Genomic DNA, 13,018 nt, shown 5'->3' on the forward strand with positions numbered 1-13,018 from the left:
GGTTTAGGAACGAGATCCCAGACATCATTCTTTGAGAATTGATCCAATTCTTCTTGCATAGCTGCCACCCAGTCGTTATCCTGAAGTGCTTTATCACAAGACGTAGGCTCAATCAGAGACACTAGTCCCAGAGGAATATCTTCAGAAGTTCTGAAGGTAGATCTGGTTCTGACAGGTTCGTCCTTGTTTCCCAGAATCAAATCTTCAGATACATTGATACGACTTTTGACTTTCTTTGGGATTTCTGGAGATTTAATTTCTTCAGAGCTTTGAGTGACAGTTGCTTCTGGAGTTTTATCAGATTCTACAAGAGTGATTTCCAAATCTGCAAACTTTTCAACTAGCTTTGACTTTTCAGGGTCAAGCTTATCATCAAATCTGACATGAATTGATTTTTCCACAATTTTGGTTTCTGTGTTGTATACTCTATAGCCTTTAGAGCGTTCTGAGTATCCTAACATAATACCTTTCTGTGCTTTGGAATCAAACTTGTTCAGATGTTCTTTAGTATTTAATATAAAACAAGAACATCCAAAAGGATGAAAATATGAAATGTTTGGTTTTCTTCCTTTACACAGTTCATAGGGAGTCTTTTCCAGAATAGGTCTTATAGAGATTCTATTCTGAATATAACACGTTGTATTTACAGCTTCTGCCCAAAAGTGCTTTGCTACATTTGTTTCATTGATCATGGTTCTGGCCATCTCTTGGAGTGTCCTATTCTTCCTCTCTACAACTCCATTTTGTTGTGGAGTTCTAGGGCAGGAGAAATCATGGGATATTCCATTAGAATCAAATAATTCTTCAAAATCTTTGTTTTCAAATTCTCCACCATGATCACTTCTGACTCTAATAATTTTAGAGTCAAATTCTTTTTGCACTTTGGAACAGAAACTTGTGAATACAGAGTGAGACTCACTCTTGTGCTTTAGGAATTTTACCCATGTCTAGCGACTGTAATCATCAACAATGACTAGTCCATACTTCTTTCCATTAACTGATGCTGTTTTCACAGGACCAAATAAGTCAATGTGAAGAAGTTCCAGAGGCTTAGAGGTAGAAACAACATTTTTCTTTTTAAAAGATGTTTTTGAAAATTTTCCTTTTTGACAAGCTTCACATAGAGCATCTGAAGAAAACTTCAGTTTAGGTAGGCCTCTGACTAACTCGAGTTTAGTTAGCTGAGAAAGTTTCCTCATGCTAATGTGTCCCAAGCGTCTATGCCATACCCATTGCTCTTCGTGAACTGACATTAGACATTTAACATTTTGATCTTTTAAATCAGAAAGATTTATTTTGTAAATGTTGTTTTTCCTCTTGCCTGTGAAAAGGACAGAGCCATCGTTCTGATTAATGGCTTTACATGTTTTTTGATTGAAGATTACATCATAACCGTTATCACTTAATTGACTTATGGATAACAAGTTATGCATTAATCCTTCTACATAAAGAACATCAGATATAGAGGGAAGAGTACCATTACCAATAGTTCCGGAGCCTCTGATCCTTCCTTTCTGATCTCCTCCGAAGCCTACAAATCCAACGTCTTTAAGTTCCAGACTTTGGAACATAGACTTTCTTCCCGTCATGTGTCGCGAGCATCCAGAGTCCAGGTACCATGACTGGTGTCTGAACTTTGCTGCATAGGATATCTGCAACATAGATAATCTTATCTTTCGGTACCCAGAATCTCTTGGGTCCTTTTAGATTAGTTTTCCCAGAGTTTCTTATAACTTTGGGTCTTCTAGCATTTTTAAATTTGTGTTCTTGTGTGTGTGTGTAGTGATATGAAAAAGGAGATTTAATTTGATCACTTGTAGAAGTTTTATCTTCCTTAGGATCATACCCAATTCCCCTTTTATTGTTCTGACTTACTCCATAAATCATGGATGCCATAATACTCCTATCTATCCCATTCTTCAGAAATTCTTGAAAGGCTTCTTCATATTTATAAATAATTTTATTTGAAGTTTGTGGTGCTTGAGACAACGCTTCTTCTAATTCTGAGCTTTTTGTTTTTGCTCCATCTCTTTCTAACGTTAAAGATCTGATTGTATCTTCATGTGCTAGAATTGTTATCTCAAGTTCATTACATTCTTCAAATTTTGTTTTAAGACAGCCTTTAATGTTTTTAAACTTTTGTTTTAATTTCTGATAAGAGGTAAGAGTTTCTGACAAACATGATTCTAAGTCAGATCGAGAAAGTTCAGAAAATACCTCTTCAGATTCTTCGTCTGAGCTGCTGGATGTGGTAGCCATAAGTGCTACGTTGGCCTGTTCATCAGAGTCAGATTCTGATGATCCAGATTCACTGTCATCCCAGGTAGCCAACAGTCCTTTCTTTGTTCTGAAGATGTTTTTCTTGAAGCTTTCTTTTCTAGGGTTGTCCTTCTTTAGCTTAGGGCATTCATTCCTGTAATGACCTGTTTCTTTACATTCATAACAGGTAATATCTTTGTTAGCTTTACCTTTTGAAGTTGACTCTGATCGATCCCCTCTGGGTCTTGGTCTTCTGAAATTGTTGTTCCTCTTTTTCCAGAGTTGCTTAACTCTTCTGGTTAGTAGGGACAACTCTTCTTCATCATCAGAGTCTTCAGGTTCAGAGGCGTCAGTATCTTCAGTTTCTGCCTGGAGAGCTTTGGTTCTGTCAGGTTTCCGTCTTTCAGATCTGGACTTTAGCGCTACGGACTTGTTCCTTTTCTGAGGTTCATCCTCCTCTAGTTCTATCTCATGACTTCTGAGAGAACTAACAAGTTCTTCAAGGCTGATATTGTTCAGATCCTTTGACAGCTTCAGAGCAGTAACCATAGGTCTCCATTTCTTTGGCAGACTTCTGACTATCTTCTTAACATGATCTGCAGTTGTGTATCCTTTGTCTAGCACTTTAAGACCTGCAATAAGAGTTTGAAATCTGGAAAACATAGCCTCTATAGCTTCATCATCTTCCATTTTGAAGGCTTCATATTTCTGGATAAGCGCCAGAGCCTTCGTCTCCTTGACTTGGGAGTTTCCTTCATGGGTCATCTTCAGAGAGTCAAGTATATCTTTGGCTGTCTCTCTGTTGGTGATCTTTTCATATTCGTTGTATGATATAGCATTTAGAAGTATTGTTCTGGCCTTGTGATGATTTTTGAAGATACGTTTCTGATCTTCTGACATCTTGTTTCTGGGAACTTCAGCTCCATTTTCCAAGACTGGAGGTGTATATCCATCTGTGACAATGTCCCAGAGGTCAGCATCATAACCCAGAAAGAAACTTTCGATTCTATCTTTCCAGTAATCAAATTTCTCTCCATCAAAAACAGGAGGCTTAGCATTGTAAGAATCTCTTTCATTTGAGTGGGCCATTGTTTTTCTCGTACTGGATCTCTCTACACGGTTAAGTGTTTGATTAGAAAATCAATAACAGAGCCGGAGCTCTGATACCAATTGAAGGTGAGAAAAACAAGAAAGGGGGGGTTTGAATTGTTTTGAAAAATAAGCGCTTTTCAAAATGAAAATCACACAAGGATTTTATACTGGTTCGCTTATAACACAAAGCTACTCCAGTCCACCCGGCCAAGGTGATTTCGCCTTCAACAAGGACTTAATCCACTAATCTTGAAAGATTACAAAAAACGTCTAAGATAAAAATCTCTTAGCCCTCTCAAGTATACAGGCTACACAGAGTCACTTGAGGAAATCAACAAACAATAAATGAAAGATTTATGTAATCTAGAGTGCTTCTAAGAAAGCAAATATTACAGTGTTAAGAACAAGAGTTTTTCACGTTATAAGCAAAAGCTTCGTGAATATCTTAGAGAGAAAGAATGTTTTTCTTGACTTGGTGTTTCAGTATAATTTTGGCTTGTTGGCTTACTGACTTGTTAGCTAGTATATATTTTTGAAAGTTGATTCTCAATCCTTTATATAGATCAGTGAGGTAGTAGTTGAAACTGGTGGATATTGAGATGAAGTTACGCCATCACATAAATAGCTTCTGCAGGATGACTTTTTCTTCTTGAAATGACTACTTACCACAAGTAGTATTTTCTTTATTGAAGTTGGAGATTAACGTCTCTTTCTCAATTAGGAAATCCATTTACAAATCTTTTCTTGACTTAAACGTTACTCTTTCATGATTAGCAATTCCATGCTCAGAGTATTTGTGTTTCTGGAGATCTTGGAAACTTTCTTCTGATGTTGATCTCTTGAGAGTTCAGATGGTTTCTTCAGATACCGCTGAGAACTTCTGGAGCTTTGTTCAGAGTCAGAACTTCTAGAGCTTACTTTTTGTTCAGATGCTTCTGATACTTTGCTGTTTTGCTCAGAGTTAGACTTTCTTGAACTTGTTTCCACTTCAGATGCTTCTGATCATTTGATATTTTGTATCTGATCTTGTTTTGTATCTGATGACATCATTAGATTCCTTCCTTCTTTCTTTAGAATCCTGCACACTTAGAAACTTTTCGTTAGGGTGCCATTTTTGGTTTCATCCTTTGTTATCATCAAAATCAAGGAATCTGTTGTAGAACAATTTTTGTTCTTACACAAAGGGCCCATAAGTTTGAATGAGTGTTAGTTCTTTTTGTCTTTTGAAATTTTTAAGTCAATATGATTAGATTCATTTACAAGTTTGATTTAAGAAAAGAGTTTTAAAAATGCATTGGCATAAGGCCAAAGTTTCTAATTTGCAATAAAGTCTAAGTTTTAAAAATGACAAGCAAAGAAAAGTTTTTGATTAGGGGGAGAGATTTTGAAAATTAAGAAGTGGGAGGAGATGAAGAGACTAATCCTAAGCATAAAATTAAAAGTTAAGAGTTGAAAAGATCTGAGCAATGGGATGCAATTCAACAGACAAGAATGTCATATAGAAAACCCACTTTCCCTTTGGACTTTAAATCAAGAAATAATCATCAAGAAATTAGCAATATGAAGAGCAAGGCATCAAATAAAGATGACCACATCCAAGCAAGCAAATCCATAACTGACAGTCTTCTTTGTTTTCTCATGTATCAGATGAAATACTTCTTGATTTTTGCTCAGAATAAGGTGTAGCATGAGACCAAAATAACAATTGCATCAAGACTATATAGCAGATGAATTCAAGTGGGTCCTAATACTTGCATCAGATGAAAGCTCAAATCACAATAACTTGGTCTCAGAAATGTTGGCAATGGCCAAGTCCTTTTGCTCATGGAATGTTGCCTAATTCTAAGTCCGAAGCACAGATCAAACCCAACAGTCCACACAAACATTTTTTTTAGGGTTTTTGTTATTTATTAAGTATTTTAAGGTCCTAATACCACAAACACAAACAAAATACACAAATAAATATATACAATCACAATATATGTCTCAAATGAGCGAAGTGAAAATGACATAAATGTAAATAAATTAAATGCTATGTAAATGACAATTGAATGGTAAATGACTTGAATTTTAAATTGCATAAATTAAATGACTTGAATTTAAAAGCAATATTAATACAAGTTAGTCAAATGTTAGTTGATTAGGTGTTAGTGATGTTTTGCTTTTTAATTGATTAAGTCATTCTTTATGAGAATACTCAACCATATATTCACAAGCATGGATCCTTGAACCAAGACATCTTCCAAAGGAAGGAAAAAAGGCCAAGTTTCTATACAATACCATGAAAGATGGGAGACTTATAATCTCACTTACTATAATGCTATGCCTTTAGGGTCAAATTAAGCTCTATGTTAAGCAATCGTAATTGGACTTATGTAGAAGTCACAACTATCTGAGGTCGGGCAATAAAAATTTAGGTGCTAGTGCATGTTAGAGATATGGTATAATGGACCAAACTCCTAAAACATACCACACACTAAAAGAAAAGATCAAAAGGATGAACCTATCTCATCCATACTTATATTGGTTCATCTAACACAACGTTATTGATGAACCAATTAGCCTAAGGATGTTGAGATTTCATTGGTCAGTGAAAGGGATGGGATAGAATGGGATTGAAGATGAAGAGGAAGGGGAGATGAGAGAAACACAAATTGGTCATGGGAGGAATTTTATCAAATTAAAATCATTCATTCATTTTGGGCGATGAAATATACATTTCATCAATCCCTTGAATCCAATGATTTTAACTTAATAAAAGTCAAATCAACCTTGACCAAGGCCCAAACAAATAATCAAACATCACAAGTTAATAAAAATGGCTCAACATAATTTCTACACAATTAATCAATTAAAAATGCATTTAAACTAAATTTTGTTTGGTCAAAACCTAAAACCTCTTCAAAACACCAAATAAATGGCCAAGAGATTTATCCTAGGTCAAACAAGGTCAAAGGACCTTATACAAAAAATTTCATGAATTTTGAAAAGTAAGAAGTATATTTAAACAATTAAAAATATGCACAAAAACAATTAATTCATGAAAAATATCAAAATTAATACAAGAAATAATTTTAATTCATAAAATGAAAGAGGAAAATATTTAAAGATTTTTGGTGAAAGTCCCATATTTTTTAGATTAAAAATGAAATTAATATGAATTAATCAAAATAAGGAAATTAAATGAAAAATCAGAAAATATGAAAAAAAAACAAGAGCCATAAGATCTCCCTCGTTAATTGAGGTGGCGGATCTGATGGCCACACGCACGCACTCCACCATACGCCTTGGTCAATGCGTTGTACGCGTGGTAATCATAATGAACACTTCAGATTAAAACATTTGAATCAGATCAGATGGCTTGGACTTTGCCAACGTACCACCGAAGCCCTAGCTCTGGTGATCACCACCAGTCTGGTTCAAGCTCAATTTCATGAAAAATGAAAAGTGAATACACTAATTTGAAGGAAAAATGCTCAAGAGCACGAATCTGGCCTCAATTTTCTCCAATTCCAAGTATATAAAAAGATAAAGGGATTTGAATTTTGAGGATCATGAACTGAGTTGCTTCGATTTGACCTCAAAGCAACTCAATCTTCTTGCCTACATTGGTAGGACTTCAGCTAACCAAAAATCACAAAGAATGGTGAAGAATTGAGAGAGAATTGAAGAGATGAAGTTTCTGAAAAATCACCTTCGAGTTGATTCAAATTCACTTGATCTTGATTTAGATTTGTTTACTTTCTCTTCCTCTTCCTTGCAGAAACCAATTGAGATGAAAAGAGAAAAGAATTTCTGGAGTTTAAACTTCCAAACAGAATATGAAGTTCAAGCTCGATTTCAACAAAAATCTTCAGAAGTTCTATGCAATTGAGGGTATGGATTGGTTTGGCAAAGCTTGGGCTAGGTGTTGATGAAGTTCTGATCACATTGCTTCTCTATTTATAGCCAATACAAATGCTTCTCACACACTTTCATTTCAATGTCCAAAATTGGCAACTTCCTTCATGAGCTAGCATGGGCGTGTGCAAAGCCCAAATAATAATTTGAAAGGGTACAAAATCATGCACAGGTCATGCTGAAAGTGTTGCATTAAGCCATGCAATGTTGAATTGGATTGGATCGTGAAATTCTCCCAAATGGTACCTCACATTGCACCCATGTGTAAGCCCTTAAATTCTGGTCCAAATGGGATGATATTGGACTTTTTGGAAAGGTGATATCAAGGGGAATAACTTTCATGTTGAACACTTTTTCATTTGAAGCTTGGATAATGAAGAATTTTGAGGTGGAAGTTTGGAAAATCAAACATATTTGAAAATTTTCTAAGTACCAAGTCAAATGTTCACTTCTTCCACCTTGAATAACTTTTTCTATGGACTTCAAATGGAAACAGTTCCTTCATAAAAGTTGTAGCTATTTCAAACCTATTCAATGTTGTTAAAAATTTGACCTCATTTGGATTTGGCATGAAGGAGTTATGCATTTTAGAAGTTGAGGAAAATCACTTGTTCAATGGTATTGACCCAAAATGTACTATAATGCTTCCTCTTGGCACATGCATTTGAAAGTTGAATTTGAACTTACTCCAAACATCAAAGTTGAATTAGGCATCTTGAATGTGATAATGGAATTTTAATGTATTTCATCTCATAAGAATTAAACAAGTTATGGTCTTGGGAAGTTGACCTCCAAACAAGGGTTTAGAGAAAATGACCCATAATCTTTCACCATAAAAATGACTTTACAAGAAAAACTATCTCTTGACATAAACATGAAAGTTGTTTGGAATGTCATTTTGAGTAACTTTTCTCTTGGAATCATTTTCATATGACAAAACTTGTAGGAGATATGGTCTAGGGAACTCCAGTTTTGACCAGTTGGCTTTCTCTGGTCAACCACCATGAACCATCTTGCTAGCTTGATATTATCTTGACTTTTAGGACTCATGGAGGATCATATATGCATAATATGGTGCAATATTAAGTATACCTTGAAATATTTGATAAAATATTGAAGAAACTTGTTGAGAAAGTCACACAAGATGCCCAGATGAATTAGGGTTTCCAAGGCAAACAAGCTTCAAACTCTTGATGATTTCTTGATCAAAATGATATGTGAAAAACATGGAGATACAGATATGATGCCTAAAGTAAATGTGAACCATGTCTTGATTAGTCTCCTTGCATTGAGGGTCTCAAACCCTAGATATGAGCTTGATGGAGTATGGGTGGACACACACACACTACCTACAAAAGTAAAAAAACTATATATTGACATATTTTTGGTATCTTGGTTAGTAAATAATGAAAAACAAAGTATAATACAATCAAAAGTGCTTGGTGATCTCTCCCAATACAAACCCAATGAGTGAGGGGTAAAGAGGATCCCAAGGTCAATGCATATGGTGAGATAGCATGAGGGATCTTATGGTTCAAATTGGGGTCTTACAACTGCCCCTATTTAAGGACATTCTAAATGAGGATGTGAAGGTTAAAATCTTCGTATCAAATCAGTAGTATGGACTTAAATAACAACATATAGAAACAAATTTTGGTCCCTAAGAAACCTCATGATGCATATGATATGACTGTTAAAAAGAATCTCTGTGGGGAAAATGTTGCCACAGAGGAAAAAAATCCGGAGAGAATGAAAGTCCACGGGAGTATAATGCATTTCATAAGGAAAACTCACTGGGGAGACAGAGACTCTGGGGAATGAAAAGTTGTGCGTAGGCTAGGCTACGACTTAAAAATTGCTGGAGACACAAGGGGGATTTCCATCAATGGAAAGACTCGGTCGGGGATAAAGGAGGATTTGTGGGGGGAAACGGGTAGATCAGAACAAAACTGAAATACTTAAACCAAACTCAACTGGGGAAGAATGAACTTCAATACAGGAGTAATGAAATTAAACCTATTACCGGTTACTGGGTAGGCAGATAATGTATTCCGTCAGAGCGACATCCATTATCGGTTAGGGTAAACATATCAAGGACGACTTGCTGAGAAAAGGGAGGTATGTTCGTTACTGGTTACTGGGTAAGAAAAACCTGTTGGAGAAAATATCAAATAAGATTTACAACTACCGGTTACTGGGCAGAAGAGCAAAAAGAGGAGAAAACCCGTCATCGGTTAGGATGAGCATATCAAGGATAGACTCAAAGGGAAGAATATTCGTCATCGGTTAAGATGAGCATATCCAGGATAGACTGTCAGGGAGAAAATATGAATTATATCTATCGGTTATGTAAGACCCCAATTTTGACCCTAAGATCCCTCATGCATTTTCATCATATGCATTAGCATTGGGATCATACCTTGGCATCCTCCTTACCCTCTTTCATTGGGTTTGTTTTGGGAGAGATCACCAAGCACCTTGTGATTATATCGTACTTGTATATTATCATTTCTATAACCAAAATACCAAAAATATGTCTTTGTATCTATCTAACTATTTTGTAGGTAGGGCATGATCTCATTGATTCATTGATCACATCTAGGGTTTGAGACCCTCATGAACAAAGAGCACAATCTAGAATCAACTCAAGAATGGTTATGAGCATCATATATGAGTCCCAATTGCTTCTACATGTTATATTGATCAAGTTTTCTTCAAGAGTTTGAGGGTGATTTCCCTTGGAAGCCCTAATTTGACTGGCTATCTTGAGTAACTTCTCCAACAAGCTATCTCACCAATTGATCAAATTTCTCAAGGGATGTAACACCCCTTTTTCTACCCCAAAATACTTAACATATAATCAGAGTAAATAGGCACGCATATAAACAAAAGGGCGTCACATCGACGTTTTCGAAACTAAAAGCTTTCAAAACCAACATCATTCATCATCAATATACAATACACCTGGTCATTTCAAATAACACATTTCTATTATCATGAATATTCCAGAATATGCGTTCGCAGCGGAAAATAATGAATATTCATGCATTTCATAGAATGATCCATGTCCCATACCATGATCATCTCTCAATAATCTCTTCAAGATAATATAAAACAAGTAATAACATAATGCATATCCAAATAAGATATGAGTTCAATACTACTAATCTACCCAGTGTTACATGACCAGAGCATTGACTCATTACCTAGTCTTCAAACTAAAATACGGAAACTCTCTGGCTAAATCTCGAATGAGCTACCTTCCACTTACTTCAGCGATACTACTCCTGAGTATCTGCACGATACCCATGTAAAGGTAACATTCAAACAGAAAGGGTGAGAATTCAAATCATTATGAAGAAGTATAATAAGGCACAATGATTGTTGATTCTAAGTGTTGGCAGCAATTTTGGTAAAACAAAGAGGGTTCACAAGATGTCATGTGTGATGTCTTAACATGAGATATCCTATGTACCTGCTGGAATTAAAGAACAGATGCAAGCAGGATTGTTTCAGAATGCCACATACAATGACAAGGCTTCTGATATTGGTTGTACCTGCTGGAGTTTATATGGAAGACATGTTCATGCAGGATTGTTTCAGATGACATACACAATGTCATAGTATCTGATATGGCTGTACCTGCTATAAAAGGAAATTGGATTATGCAGGATTTTTCTAGGATGTCAGACCCGATGTCATGACATCCTGTACACGGAACATTCAGTATGAATGTCTGGTGTTTTGTGATTGCACAATTAATGGCAATCATTGGTTGTTTGAAGATATGGCTAGCTGGCGCATTCAATCAGGGATTACAACCAGATTTGATTATTTTCCAAGGAGATCTATACAGTTGTTATAAAAAGATTTGATTGGAAAATATATTTAGGGTTTTCATGATGTCCAATGCTTCTATAAAAAGGGACTTAGAAAACCTGTTTGTACACACAACCAAGACTGAGCGAAATTTAGAGAGAGAGCTAGGGTTTGTGTCTGTAGGTCATTCAAGTCATCCATTGATGATTGAATTGGACTGATTTGTCTTCTTGATCAAAGCTTTGAAGTAAGATCAAGAGTGTGTCTTCTTGATTGAAAATGTGAAGTAAAATCAAGAGTTTGCAATTGAAAAGTATTTTCTTTTCACAAGGATTGTTGTTTAAAATCACGGGTGTGTGATTGTAAGGGAAGTGAGTGGGTTCTCATATCTAAGAGTGCTTAGGTAGAAGTTGCACGGGTAGAGATTAGGTGAGAAAGACTGTAACTTGTTGAAGTGTACGGATAGTCTTTGAACTAATTCTATTATAGTGAATTTCCTTCCTGGCTTGGTAGCCCCCAAACGTAGGTGAGTTGCACCGAACTGGGTTAACAATTGCTTGTGTGATTTGCTTTACAATTCTGTTTGATTATCCATTGTGTATTAACAGATATTAGTGTCGTGACATTACCTTCGACATCTTATATCTGATACCAGAATTTCAATTAGTATCAGAGCAGGCATCCTTCTCTGGCTCTGGGTGAGATCTAGGGAGAATACTTTCTGGTACAATGGAGAGGGATGGAGGATCTGTTCATAGGCCACCAATTTTGGATGGTTCTAACTATGACTATTGGAAACCAAGAATGGTAGCTTTTTTAAAATCCCTTGATAACAAGGCTTGGAAAGCTGTCTTGACAGGTTGGGTGCATCCTGTAGTTTCTAAAGAAGGACAAGCCACTACTGAGAAAAAGCCTAAAGAAAAATGGTCCAAGGAGGAGGATGATCTAGCCCTTGGGAATTCTAAAGCCTTGAATGCCATCTTCAATGGAGTGGACAAGAATATTTTCAGGCTGATAAACAACTGTGAAGTGGCCAGAGATGCTTGGGACATTCTCAAGGTCACTCATGAAGGCACCTCTAGGGTAAAGATGTCTAGACTTCAGCTGCTCACCTCCAAGTTTGAAAACTTAAGGATGAAAGAAGATGAAAACATTCATGAACTTCACATGAGTATCCTTGAGATTGTTAATGCTTCAGGAGCCCTGGGAGAGAAAATGACAGAAGAAAAGTTGGTAAGAAAAATACTCAGGTCACTCCCTAAGAGATTTGCAATGAAGGTGACTGCCATAGAAGAGTCTCAAGACATCTCCAATATGAGGGTAAATGAGCTAATTGGCCCCCTCCAAACCTTTGAGATGGGATTGATTGAGGGAACTGAAAAGAAAACCAAGAGCATTGCCTTTGTATCCAACACAGAAGAGGAAAACAGTCAAGATGTGGACAAAGAGTGGGCCAATGAAGTTGCAATGCTGGGGAGACAGTTTAACAGATTGTTAAAGAAAATGGATGTCAGATCCAAGGCAAATGTCAAAAACATCTCATCTGACATCAGCAATGGAAGAAGAGTAAGGTCAGAAGAAAAGCCCAAAGAAGGAAAAGAAGTAAAGTGCTATGAATGTGATGGGTATGGACACATTAGAACAGAATGTGGTACCTACCTCAGGAAGCAGAAGATGAGTCTTGCTGCCACCTGGTCAGATGAGAGTGATACAGAGGAGGCTGCATATCCTATGACTGCTTTGACAGGAAGATGGGAATCTGATGAAGACTCAAGTGATGGTGAAGTAACCTTTGAGGAATTGGCCTCTACCTATAGAGAGCTGTGTCAGAAAAGTATAGAGCTAAACAAGCAGTCTTTAAACCAGGAGAAAGACATAACTCAACTTGAGAATGAGAAGGTAGAATACTTGGAAACCATCTCCAAATTGAAAACAGAAGTTGTGGCTC

This window comes from Lathyrus oleraceus, chromosome 4, assembly GCF_024323335.1.
Source record: "Lathyrus oleraceus cultivar Zhongwan6 chromosome 4, CAAS_Psat_ZW6_1.0, whole genome shotgun sequence".
In the NCBI taxonomy this organism is placed as follows: domain Eukaryota; kingdom Viridiplantae; phylum Streptophyta; class Magnoliopsida; order Fabales; family Fabaceae; genus Lathyrus; species Lathyrus oleraceus.